This window comes from Thunnus thynnus, chromosome 8, assembly GCF_963924715.1.
Source record: "Thunnus thynnus chromosome 8, fThuThy2.1, whole genome shotgun sequence".
NCBI lineage: Eukaryota > Metazoa > Chordata > Actinopteri > Scombriformes > Scombridae > Thunnus > Thunnus thynnus.
This window is the reverse complement of record NC_089524.1, coordinates 18991338-19004329: the sequence shown is the minus strand read 5'-3', so window position 1 is coordinate 19004329 and position 12992 is coordinate 18991338. Positions and strand designations below refer to the sequence as shown.

Below are 12992 nucleotides of genomic sequence, written 5' to 3'. Positions count from 1 at the left end.
ATAACAGTTAAACACATCTATATTTTACATAATTTCTCGTCATTTCCATTCAGTCACATGTGAGGCTGAAAATTCCTGAGCGTCGGGTTTGATATGAGTTACATCATTTCCATTTGCCCTGAAACATTTAGCCAAATACATATTTTCCAGTGTTCAGAAGACACCCTGATCATATTCTGGGTTATTGAATGATGAATTCACTATCAGGATTATCAAAAATACAGATGGAAATAATCAATAAATAATATAAACGGATTCCGCGAGTAAAATGCGTAAAACAGACTTGGGACGGCTGTCAAAATGACGCATCAGGAACAACTTCCGGTTCAGGCGAGGAGCGAGGAGACATAGATTAAGAGACTTGAGATGTACCCCTGATCCCAACCTTCACACTCTGCCAGATCATAGACTCAGTTACCTTGTCAGTCATGTTCCAGCTCCTTGAATATCTTTACCTGTTGAAGCTTTTTGTTAATTCTTGTTTCTATCTGCCTGCAGCATCCCTGGCCTGACTCCTGACTCTGATCTACCTGGGTCCTGCTCTGGATCTCCTCCGTTCCCCAAGCACTGCGGACTCTTCCTACCCTGCTTCATTCTGCCAGTTCCCCTGCTCTGCTCTGCCCTGCTCAGCCCCCTGCACTTTCCCCCACCTCAGATTCGGCTGCCAGCCTCTGCCTCCCCCTTGCCACTAAGACACTGCTGCTCCTTTTTTACCTCAACATCAGGTTGTAATAAAACCAATAATCTGATTCCAATTCCTCACCTCTGTTTCTATGTTTTGCACCCTAGGGCTCTCTGCACTAGCCTGTAATATAGAGAGAGAGATATGATGCTATCCAGAATTGTTGAAATGTATTTATTGGGATCATGTACAGTGTTCAACATAGTGTTAACATTTGAGTTAGCTAGTTAGTTAGTTAGTTTAAAGCTAATTTACAGCTGCAGTCCCTTACAATTAAAACATAAAACAAACAGTACAAAGCAAGAAACGCACAGGACACAATATACAAAATACAAAGCTACACTTGTCAAATTAAAAGCAAGATTGTTTCAGAAGACTGTGAGATGAAATTTAGATTCAATTGTTACAGAGCTGAGTAGTTTTTAGCAGATTTTTAAATTTGGTTTCAAACATACTGATAGAACTGCAGTTCCTCATATCATCAGGTGAGGCATTGAGGAGACGCAGAAAAAATCCACAATGGTGATCACATTGTTGGGGCCAGTTCCATGGAGTCCTTACGACTGCGAATGGGGGCCAGCTGTGCACTCTTGTGTACGTGGCAGTAGATGGCACCGTAGATCACGCTGATAGCCAGGAGGATGAGGAAGAAAATGATAAGAGAAAAAAAGATGTAGATTTTGCAGTAGAGGGGGAGGAGGGTGGAGCACCCGTCCAACACACACAGTTCTAGCCCAGCGATGGAAGGAAGCCAATCACCAGTGCAAAAACCCAGCAGAGTACCGCCAAGCCATAGATCCTATAGTTGGTCTTACTGGATGATTTCTGGTTCAGTGGCTTCATCATAGTAGTGTAACGCTCTACAGCAATTAGCAATAGACTGAATATGGATGCTGCCAGAGCTACAAACAGCAGGCCCTCTCTGAACAGCCAAAGTGTGGGGCTGAGGCGGAACGTCTGGCTGCCAGACATACAGATGTTGACCAGGTAGGCAGTGCCGGTTAGGAGGTCACTGGGTGTCATGTTGGCAATGCAGACGTAAACCCAGCGCCGGCTGTGGCAGATGTGGGAGATGACGGCCACCAACATCAGGAAATTCTGAAATTCAGGCTCAACCATGCTGGTATGAGCTGTGAGAGAATTAGTGTGAAACTCCTGCGATCAAACACTGTTGTCACACTCTAACCACTGGAGCTCTGCCTGTGGACAATACACACCTGAAAAAATTAGGGAAAATAAAAACAATTTGAAAATCAAACGATATAAATCAAACCACCAAAAGCAAACTCCACTCGCTCTCATTACTATAGTGTGTGCTTCCTTACTACGGTGTTTTAATCAGTTTAAAAGGCTTCATTTAAATGCCTCCCTCGTGTGTCACAACACCCAACCTTTCTGTGGTTAACACAGGATGAGTGAGCAGCTGCAGAGGGCATTTAAATCATGACATGAAGGAAATACACATATTGTTTCATAAAATGATGTTGGAAAATACTGTCTTAAATTCCCAAACAGCAGTAGAAACTGAAATACTGTTCTATAATAGCAAATAGCACAAACATATAATCAGATTAGTATTTTTCTTTTTCCTCTGAAAATGTTTTCAGTGAGATTGAGAATCAAAATTAATTAATCCAAATTAATCTAAAACACTTTCAAAGTTTATATTGTTTTATATGAAATACAGTGTGAGCAAAAGCATTAATTATATATCAATTTTCCATATGAGAAGTCATATGGCATGCAGACATGAGACAAGAGTCATATGGCATAATCTGTATAATCTGAAAATCTGTATTAAAAATCAAATAAATTATAATTTTATTCTAATTTTATCCTATAATAAGTGGATGAAATCCATCGCATTTAATTATCAGAACCGATTTAAGCAGCACATACTTGATGGGGAAGTAAGCCAAGGAAGGTTAGGTAGTTGCAATAATAAGCCTCCCTCATGACACCAAAGTAGCTAATTTCTAACACCACTTCTCCTTTTCAGTGTTGAGATCTTGAGATCTTAAAAAAAAAAAGCAGACATGCATTAATATAGCACAGGTTAAAAATGTTGATATAGGATAGATGTTATTCTATCTACGTAATCAAATGCTGAGGTGAGACTGTTTTGAAATCAGAAAAAAGGAAATAAAAATAAAAATAAGTTGCTGCAACCTGAGGTGTTAAACAACACCCACAACTGTTGTAACGCCCTGACTGAAAATATAACTTCAAACATCACTAAAACCACAATGTGCGTATTCTAAACCATGGCTGGGTTTTTCTTTCACCAGTAAGCTGAGCCAGCCCTGTAAACTGTTACTGTTAGTGACTTTAAACAAGGTTGCACTTGTGCCCTCAAGCCAGTCCATTGATATTATTGTTTGTCCTGTGATATCCAACAAAAGACTCTCATCACTATCTGTTACATCGGTTTATCCTGTTCAGTGCTGCAGGGGGCTGCAGTGGCAGTCACATGTACTGGGTCACTGGATTTAGTTTCCAATTAAACTGTCCTGCATTTCTGTATATGTGTAACAGGAAACACATGTCAACATGCACCACCGCACAGAGATGCCTTATTCTTTGCCTTCATGAGGAAATCAAACAGGTTTTTGTGAAATCTCGATATCTGGACAGAGGCATTTCTGTAGCTATAGTGCAAGTGCAAGGCTCATATTTGATATTCAGTTTAATAAAATGTTGTTTTATGTTTGCTGCTCCTTTTCCAGTATGTTACCATTAATGTGAGATCAAATCAGATGAAAGAATCAATATGATCATGAACCTTTACAGAGCAAAGAACTACAGTAGACACCATCCTGCTACTCTATATACATGCATACAGACAGGTGACATTAAAGGAAAAACTGGTAAAGGCCTGAATGCTTTACCCCTACAGTGAGGAGACCTGGTGACTCTGATATGCTGTGCTATGTACGTATCTATATATATGGAAACATGTTCTTGCCAGCTTCCTTTGTTGTTTTAATGATTTCAGGCTCCTCTGAATTATACAGCAAAGATGTCAGCATTTCAGACTTATGGAAAATGTGCATAAAAGACTCAGAAAACCTGCAAAAGAGACCTCACAGCTTGCTAAACATTTCCAAGAGTCGGTCTATGAGGGTAGACTTTAAAGGTGCAGTGTGTAGAATTTAGTGGCATCTATGGCAGAAATGGAATATACTATTCATAAGTATGTTTTCATTAGTGTATAATCACCTGAAACTAAGAGTCATGTTTTTGTTACCTTAGAATGAGCCCTTTATATCCACATAGGGAGCGGATCCTCTTCCACAGAGCCCACCATGTTGCACTGTCAGGTTTCTACAGTAGCTCAGAACGGACAAACTAAACACTGGCTCTAGAGAAGGGCTTTCACGTTTTTTGTGAATTTTAGATAGGGACAAGGGTTGGAAGGGCAGAAAATAGCACCATCTACTGTGCCATAGGTCAAAAAATATTCCTAAACCCTAATCTTAGTGGGCATTATTGAAATTACATTTCCAGGCACTTTGGTATTGGACACAGTGTTCAGCTTTGGTGGACGCAATTTAGGTACAAGCACTCAGAGAAACTCAACCTCTCTTTTATGACAAAGGGAACACAGCCTGGCCTCCATGAGTAGCCTGTTCTGCCTGTGATGGCCTGTGTCTATGTCCAGGCTGGGTCCACTCAGTCTGTAGCTGTATTGTTAGCCTTTTCCTTGGTTTTCAATCGGTCATGATGGTCATAGGGCTGGCCGATATGGACAAAATCAAATATAACAATATTTTTGACCAAATACCTCGATATCAATATTACGACAATATTGTAGGGATGATGATTGGTGCTTTCACAAAATATTTACACAATGAGATTTTTGATAAATAATCATCTGTAATGTGGATATAATGACTAAGTGGGTAAAAACAAATAATAGAACAGCTAGAACAGTCTGGTAAGGGGAATCACATCAACAAGGGGAATCACATCAACCTGCTACATGATGCACATTTCCTAATTTGGACATCACTCCCAGAGTTGTGGGTGTTTACCAGAGGGACTCTCCATAAGCTGTTGTTCTCCTTCTCTTTTCAACAAAGTTAGGTTGTAAAAAACAGGCAATAAATGAAAAGTGCAAAGCAGTAATTGCCCTCGAAGTTCTTCCCTACATGTTACATGGTGTGCTGTCTCTGTGTTATGGATGTATAAATAGGTAGAGGTCTGCCTGCAATGAGGCGATGAGTAAAGTTTTATCTCAGCAGTCAGCGCAGTTGTCTATGATCTTGGAGACTCCAGTTCAAGATCCGGTGTGGGGACCTCCTTTGTAAGGTAGTTTATTCATGAACACTTATTGTAACACTTTAATTTTCTAAAATTAAAAGCGTAAAAAAAAAACAACAACAAAAAAGAACAGGATTTTTAAGCCTCTGTCCACTTTTATTCAAATATAGATACAAATATAAAAAAAATTGCTGCCTCAACAAATACAGATACAAATACAAATACTTGGATCTCTGCAGATCCCAACTGCGTATATCACCTGCGCTGGTAGACTATATAGTCTTTAACCTCTTACGGAGGATAACAAAAGCTTTAAAATCCAGTGGTTTAGTCTGCCTCCCTGTAGTACCACCTCCTGTAATCCTACAGGAGTCGCTGCTCTTCAACAAATGCCTCCGAGCAACAGTGCGTCTTCATTGTATAGAATCTGGCTTCTGCCTTTTTCCTCAACTTTTTTTTTCCACCGCTCAGACTGCTGCTGTTATTTCGGCAAAGAGAAAGGAAGTAGCGACAGGCTAGCTGGTTAGCCGGTCTGAAACCGCTCAGGCTGGCTGGGGAAGAATGGACTTTTGAGCCTCTTCTTTTTTTATCCCGGAGGCTGCTCTTCTTTGTTAAGTCAACACGTATAAGTAAGCTACAGTTTTTTTCGTCGGTTGGTTTTTATTTTCTTTCAGCAACGGTTTCAAACCTTCAAAAAATGACTCAACTCTGAGCTTTTTGTCTGTTGAAGGGGGACTCCGACGCTTGTTAGCCTGCGTGATACAAAGTCAGTCTCATCAAAAAAAAAAAAAAAAAAAAGGAAAAAAAAAAGGAGCAATAGACGGAAAAGCTGCGAGCTGACTCTCTTTTATTAGTTTTATCCGTCGGTTGAATCGCGGGGAATGCAGTTAAGGATTACACCAAGACAATGAGAAAAACAGCCGGGAAAGGTACGTTAAATACTGCTGCTTGTGCCATTTTTTTGCTTTGTATGAGCTTCTTATTAAGAGCAAAAGTTGACAAGGAAACTTCATGAATTTTCTCAGATATGTTTGCCTATTGTTGTCGAAGGATAGCTCTCTTTTATGGCTACCAGGCACTGCATTGTCAGAGCTGTTAATAGGAAGTTGTTTTGAAGTAGCTAGTCTTTGAATATCAACGCCTCGTTAACCGTTTAAACGTTAGCATTAACACTGTTAAAAGTACTTTTTTTTGACGTCTGATTCCCAAAACTGGAGCTGCTAGCTAACTTCCACACCTGGCTGACTGTAATGATAATACTTGTAGGTGATAACAGCATGTCTGTTTGGACAGTGACACATAGTTGTATCCAGTGTGCCAATGAGCTGAGAATGTAGGCTGACTTGTTGCAGTGCAATTTGTCCCCAGGCCTGGCGCATAATGTGACTAACCTACATGTCAGTGGGCTGCTGATTTGTGTGAGTCAACAAGGCTTACTTAGATTTCAGGAAAAAAAGGAGAAAAAAAAAGCTCCACAGTGTTGAGTTTAGTGCAGACTGCTGAGTCCTTGATAGAAAACCAACCAGAATTGTCCAGATGGAGCGACTGAAGCTTTCCATAATTACCAGTGTATCATAACTGTTATTATGTGCATTGAAAGGGCCAAAATTTATGGCTGAGTTCAGCCATGATTGCCAGTGATAGCTGAGGGGATAAAACACAGTAAATAATATAGCAACATACCTATAGTGCTGGGAGTTATATTGGTACAGTTTTGTTATTGTGTGGTGAGGTAGGTGTTGTCTGGGACCTTTAAATGTCATAACTTTTTTTCTAGACTTGAAGGCTGCATTTCAATTAACTGACTACTACTGAACTTAATTGTCTGTCTGGCTGAGTAATATGAACAGTATCACTTCCTCTACCTACCTCTCCTGTCATTGCACACTCATATTAATACTGCCCTCCACTGATTTACATCAGCAATCATGTGAAAATACTGTCAACTTGTAAATTTATGGTGGTTAACTGTAACTAGTAGGTATGGGAGATATGGTTAAACTCTATTTGTAAGGATATTTTCCAGTGTCCATTTTGATTAGCAAGTATATGTTGTTCAACATAATGAACTGTGTTACACTACTGTGAATTACATCAGACCAAACTCTTCACATATGTAAAGCTAAAACCATAGTAACTAATTTTGTTAGTTTTTAATTTTGGCTAGCTTAGAAACATTGATTTTCACAACAGACATTTCTAGAGTGATGACATGAGATCATATTCTATCGGAAATTGATAAATGATATATTAAATGATAATATTATACCCCGTAGTTTCAATATATTCACACTATCAGTATCCTGCAGCTCCAGATCTACTGGTTGGACTTTACTGGGTCAGTAAAAGGGGTTTTTGTAGCTCTAATGTTGTGTGGGCTTTATAAATGCTTATGCTTAGCGTTAGCCAAAGTCTAGGTTTGAAGTGGCTTCTCCCATACAGGAGCACATCAGCCAAACCTTAACATAGTCTTCCACACAAGCTGCAGGACCAAGCTCTGATATCATGACTAACGTCTGGATGGTGGAAAAAGTAACCATACATAGGAACATTAAATTACGCACATATGTACTGCAATTGGAAGTCCCTCCCATACTCTGTTTCCCTCTTTCCATTTCTCTGATTTACTCTGGTTTGAACACTGTTGCTTTTCCAGTGGCCTAATTAACAAGCAATTTCCTCATGGTAAAATATGCACTTCCATCTGTGTGTTGTGACCTAAGCCTTCAGGAATGGCTTGAAATTAGCTTAAAGATTAAGGGCAGAAAATTATAAATATCAGCTGCTGAAGGGTTAAAGATGTCGGTAACACTGCAAAACAGAAGGCATCAACCTTCCTCTAGTGAGTGGAATCAACTTATCCCATTTAATTGTATTTTCAGTTTAGTTTAATTTAGTTTTCTGAGCAAATGGCTATTTTTAATTTGGATTTCATTTATTATATATTTTTTTATATTTTGATTTATTTAACTTTTACATGTGCTAGTTATTTCTTTACCACTCCATGAATAAATAATCATGCAAAAAACCATAACTAAACAGTCAGTGGCCACTTTTCATCAAATGTTTTTGGATTAAAAAAAGCACACCATGGTTCATAATTGAATTACAAAGCTTTCTGAGTAGAATGTAAATACAAGAGGCATCTTATTAATGAGACAACTCATTAAGAGATATCTCATTAAAAAGAGGATTGCAACAAGGCAGCATTTAAATTCAGCCTTTACGATCAAATTCTTAAAGTGAAATTGAACAGAATTTAGATTATATTTGTAATCTATGCCACATATATTTGACCTTGCATGTTTATTATTTATATCAAATAATGTATTGTCAGTTATAATGCTATTAAATATAATCTTTACAACTGTCGTAAAATAATTGTGTTGAAATACTGTATGTAATCAGTGACAGTAAAATTGACTATATACTCCAGTTGTAAAGGGAAGTTGAGCTTTGGTTGGTGTGTGTGTGTAAACTTGTGTTTAAGGTCTTTCAGCTACTCTGCGCTGTGGATCATCATCAGCACATTATGTCATATTAGGAATCTAATCAACATCCCGATCCCTCAGAGAAAGCTCCAGAGTCAACTACCATCAAGAAATTTAAAAAGAAAGAGAGGAGATGTAACTGATTACGTACATAAATCAGATATGAACACATAATGCTCTCTGATTGTGTGGAGAATTAGAATTTTTATTAACAAAATAATCCTTTTTTTACTCACTGAACAGATGTCAAGCAGAAAACACTTAAATTTATGTTGCAGTACAGCCTGTTCTGTACCATAACCTCCTCAAAGTGCTTCTTAACACTCAGGCAGTTCACAGAATGTCTCTGCCATTTTTGAAAGAAAAGGGGCCATATGGTCCCCTGCTAATGGTTGGTACTCAGCAAGCCCTGCTGCAGAGCTGACAGGGGTTGAGGACAAGAAGGGGGAGGGGGAAAGAAGACCAATTACATCTCCAGCTCAGCCTTGAGTTGTAATTGGTCTACACATCCTGGCGGATGCAATTGTGTGAAACTGTGGATGAAAAGATAATTGCCTCAATCATAGCTGTGCCAATATTTCTCAGATGTCTCTCAGGAGACTTGAGGAGCAGCTCAAGGTTTTCCTCTCACCAGGTTTTTATATTAAGCTTTTATTCTTTTTTTATTCGTTGATTTGTTCTTTATTTGTCATCTTTTAGGTGTCTTGTGGTTAGCCACATAGAAGCACTTTATTCTTAGCTGATGTCTGGAGAGGTGTGAAAGCTATTTTTGCATTGCAGATAGCAAAAGGCACTTTGTGGGAGTTGCAGTGTGTTGTGTCAACAACTCTGTCTATCTTATCTTATGTGTTCATGGTCAAATTTGAGGGTTTCTAGAATTACTTGACAACTATCTGGTTTTCACAAGTTTGGAAAATTAGGTCAATTGGTGGCTGTAGAATATGCTATATATTGGTATTGCAACCACATTAGCATTTTAGTGTGGTTTCAGCCTAGTGTGAGTTTGCAAAACCAGAAGTTTGTGCAGGTCGGCTGACTTTCCTCCATTTCAAATGATTATGAAAACACAAAAACAGGTGCAAAAACATGCTGTTGTCTGTTTGTTAACTCCGAGACTTAAAGTTGTAGAAGTTGTGACGGATTGGGGTTGTGTTGTGTTTTGTAAGCCTGCTCGTGTTAGTCCAGTATTAGGCTATTCTTAGGTAGGTGTGTGTGTGTGTTTTTTTTTGAATATTTTGCTTCAGAATCTGAGTAATGTAGGTCATTGACAGAACAAGGACAGAAGAACAGGTTGAGCTGTGCTCTGGCAGCACAGTGATTTCTAATTAGTCCCTTAGCAGCATGCGTTGTCTCTATGTGCAGCTGGTGTACTGGGCTAAGATGATGTAGGTTACCTGTGGCATGACTCAGACACTGCAGTGACACTGCATGGTCCTGCAAAACAGCCTTAGTAGGTAGGAAATTAGGTATGAATTAGGTTAACTCAAAACACATCTTATCAATGGTGTTTTATCCAAGTGAAAGACAAACTTAAATTAATATGAGAGGTTATTATTATTATTGTTGTTGTTGTTGTTATTGTTATTATTATTATATGGTAATAGTTTTTGTGTGTGGAGTAAAAGAAAGAGTTTACATATATAGTTCTGTAAATGTTGAAAAACAAATCTTAACCACGTGTCAGCTTGAGTTACATGGGGTATAGTGAAGGGCTCATTGCCAAGGGCTTGGCAAGAAAAGTCAGACATGTAGAGGCTTGCTTTTGTTTTTTTCTATTTACCAGTGTGCTCATCAGGAAGACGTCTGTATCACTGTTACTTACACTGCTGCTCAAGAACACTAGGATAGGCTGGGTTAGGTTTTATGCTGCTTTATGTAAACCGGCGGGTCGGATCAGCTGCTAGTATTATAATTTCAGGAGAGCAGAATCCAAGATCGCATATCACTCAGCCGTTAAAAGAGTTTCATCCCCATATCTCCTCATCACAGAAGTTGACAGCTGATTTGAATAGATTTCTGATGGGTCAAAATTGGATGATTCCCATCAGTGTTACACTCAGTAAAACAAGCTGGTTAGATGTATGAACACAGAGGAGGGGATGAATTGAAAGAAGGTCAGGGAGGACAAATGGGCCACCAGTATGTGTACATATATGTGTGTGTGTGTGTGCTTTTGTGTACATGTACAGTGCAGTAAGTGCTTAGTCCAATAATGTTACAGGAATGCTGCAGGGTCCACCTTTCTTTGGAGAAAAAGACAGAGAAAAATACCCTTGCACTCTGCGGAAAGCTGCTAACCGAGCTTTTCAGTGTGTAATTGCTATTGAGGTTGGGTGATGTCTAACAAATTGGCATATGACGATGTCCACAGTGAAACGTCGCAATGGACGATGACATTGTAGTTCAGTATGACTGTAATGGCAGTGGCTTTCAGTGGGTTCAGGAGGGGGTAGCAACTCAACCTTGGGGGAGGAATCGGAGGGTGGGCGTTATGATTCCGTAAAAAACGCCAACCCACCATCACTGGTCAGGACGGAGTTATTTACGGTTAATGCCATATGAGCAGCGCTGGGCTGGCCATACCAAATTGGTGTGTGTGTGGTAGTGTGTGTGTGTGTGTGTGGCAGGGTGCATGGCTTTTAAATCACGTTGTTATGAGGGTAGAGGGCTCAGTGGTCAATGACTGTCAGCCATCGGCGATGGCGGCCCAACCCTAATTGCTATGACCTGCTGTAGTGTTTTTTTACAGACCGGACCAGATGGAGAAATCAAGCAAAGGAAAGTGAATGAGCGAGCAAAGCAGTCTGTGTGAGTAGACACGGAGAGGCAAAGAGAGGGAGATTGGTATGGTTTTAAAGTCATCAATTCCACAAACTCCTTGGTAACTTGGCTCTTTGAATGTGGCAAGCTGAATTTATAGGCTTTATAAATAGTCGCAGCTGTAATGATAGGGTAAAAGTGAGGAAAAGGCAGACCGACTGTTTAGGGATGGCCTACTTTCAGTGCATTTGTTTGTTGTGCCTTCACTCATCCATCATTGCAGGCTTCAAACACATCAGGTCAAGATGATTGGGATCAAAGTTTGATTGTGATCATTATGATTATACCAAATCTGCAAGTTTAGATTGTGATTATAGGCACAGTTATAAACCAAGCAAAGGTTTTACAAAAATATACAAGTCAAGAATTTTCCACAGTGAAGTGCAAAGTGGTCTGTCAGCGTCATGGAAGACAAAACGTAACCACTTTTAGGCAGCCACAGCACTATGATTTTATTTGACATGTATGTTCAAATCTACATATTGAATCTTTTTGTGTCGTCACTCAGTGTTTTTGTCAGTAACCCTCACCAGTGTTTGCACTACCTGGCTTTCATTACGCTCAAATGTTTGAGTTGTAAATAATTGTGGGATACCAACAATAACCCAGTTTTTACTATCTGTTCTACATGTAGTCGCCAGCTCCGATTTTCAAAAATCCCCTACTTGTCTCCCCGTTGATTCTAGTGGCTGGTGAACTCATTATGGATTTAAGCTTTTCACCTCCTTGCCTGTTCATGTTACAAGGATACTTTCTTTTTCGACATTAGGTGGTATGAGTTATTGACTGATAGTGATAGTCATAAATGGGCTTCAGCTCAGGCAGTGACTCCTGTGGTTGGAGATCTCCCCGTGCGCCTGCAGCTTGTCGGCCAAAAATGAGCAGCAGCCTCACTGGGCCACCAAACAAAAACATTTTCAGCCACAATAACATACCAGGTTTTTTATTACCCTCCACAATAGAATATGACGTCTTTTGCATGTTTGTGTTTGATTTTCTTCTTAGGCCCATCTTAAAACTGCTTTGTTTGTTGAAATGTAGTTTTGTTCCACGCATCAATATCAGTACTGGTCAACAACTCATGCAAACTGTGCTTAAAGCTTGTATTTCAAGTCCGACAAATTGTGCTGGAATCTTTCTGTTACTCGCTACCAACCCCCTTTGCTGGAGCGTTCACCCTCAGGAAGATGTCTGTGTGTGTGTGTGTGTGTGTGTGTACAGATTGACTAGTTGATGGCTGCGGTGAGTGCTATAACCTCCCCCTCCATCCTCTCTGCGGTCACTGATCCTGTCCCTTGGCTCAGGATTATGGGCAGAGAGAGGGCAGACCCTGAGGCTCTGCTGGCTGTTAAGCCTCATTTATACTCCCAAGGGGACGCGTATGCGGACATCTGCGGACACCATGGACACATGGTAGTTCCGTTTTGCAGTACTTCCTGGAGTCCACTTGGAGGACACGGTCCACATATGCAAGAGATTGGCGACTATTGATTGTAGCGTAGTGGCCGTGCATTCGCAACAAATTAGAAGTACGTAGATGTCCACACAGAGCCTACATGTACACCCTCTGATGACGAAATTTACATCACGTGGACCCTAGCTGATGCAGAACACCGGCTTTACGCTGCACTGTAGTCCAACTCTGAGGGTGACTGTCAAAATCTAATCACCAGACATGTCTAACGAGGGCCAGACAGATATGCTGTATTAAGTCTATGTGTATTATTGTTTAACTA

General features: G+C 39.9%; 1 protein-coding gene across 8 annotated transcripts in view; it reads left to right on the top strand.

The window, feature by feature from the left end:
* The first annotated feature begins 5401 nt into the window (after window positions 1–5401).
* si:zfos-588f8.1 overlaps window positions 5402–12992 on the top strand; it is a 61651-nt gene continuing 54060 nt past the window's right edge. For 3 of the 8 annotated variants that reach the window (XM_067596934.1, XM_067596933.1, XM_067596931.1), the window contains exon 1: window positions 5406–5874. The gene's annotated coding sequence lies outside the window, so the exon portion shown is untranslated. Of the gene's footprint in view, window positions 5875–12992 lie in introns of all 8 variants that reach the window. The other 5 variants (XM_067596937.1, XM_067596935.1, XM_067596932.1 and 2 more) reach the window with 3 other exon arrangements.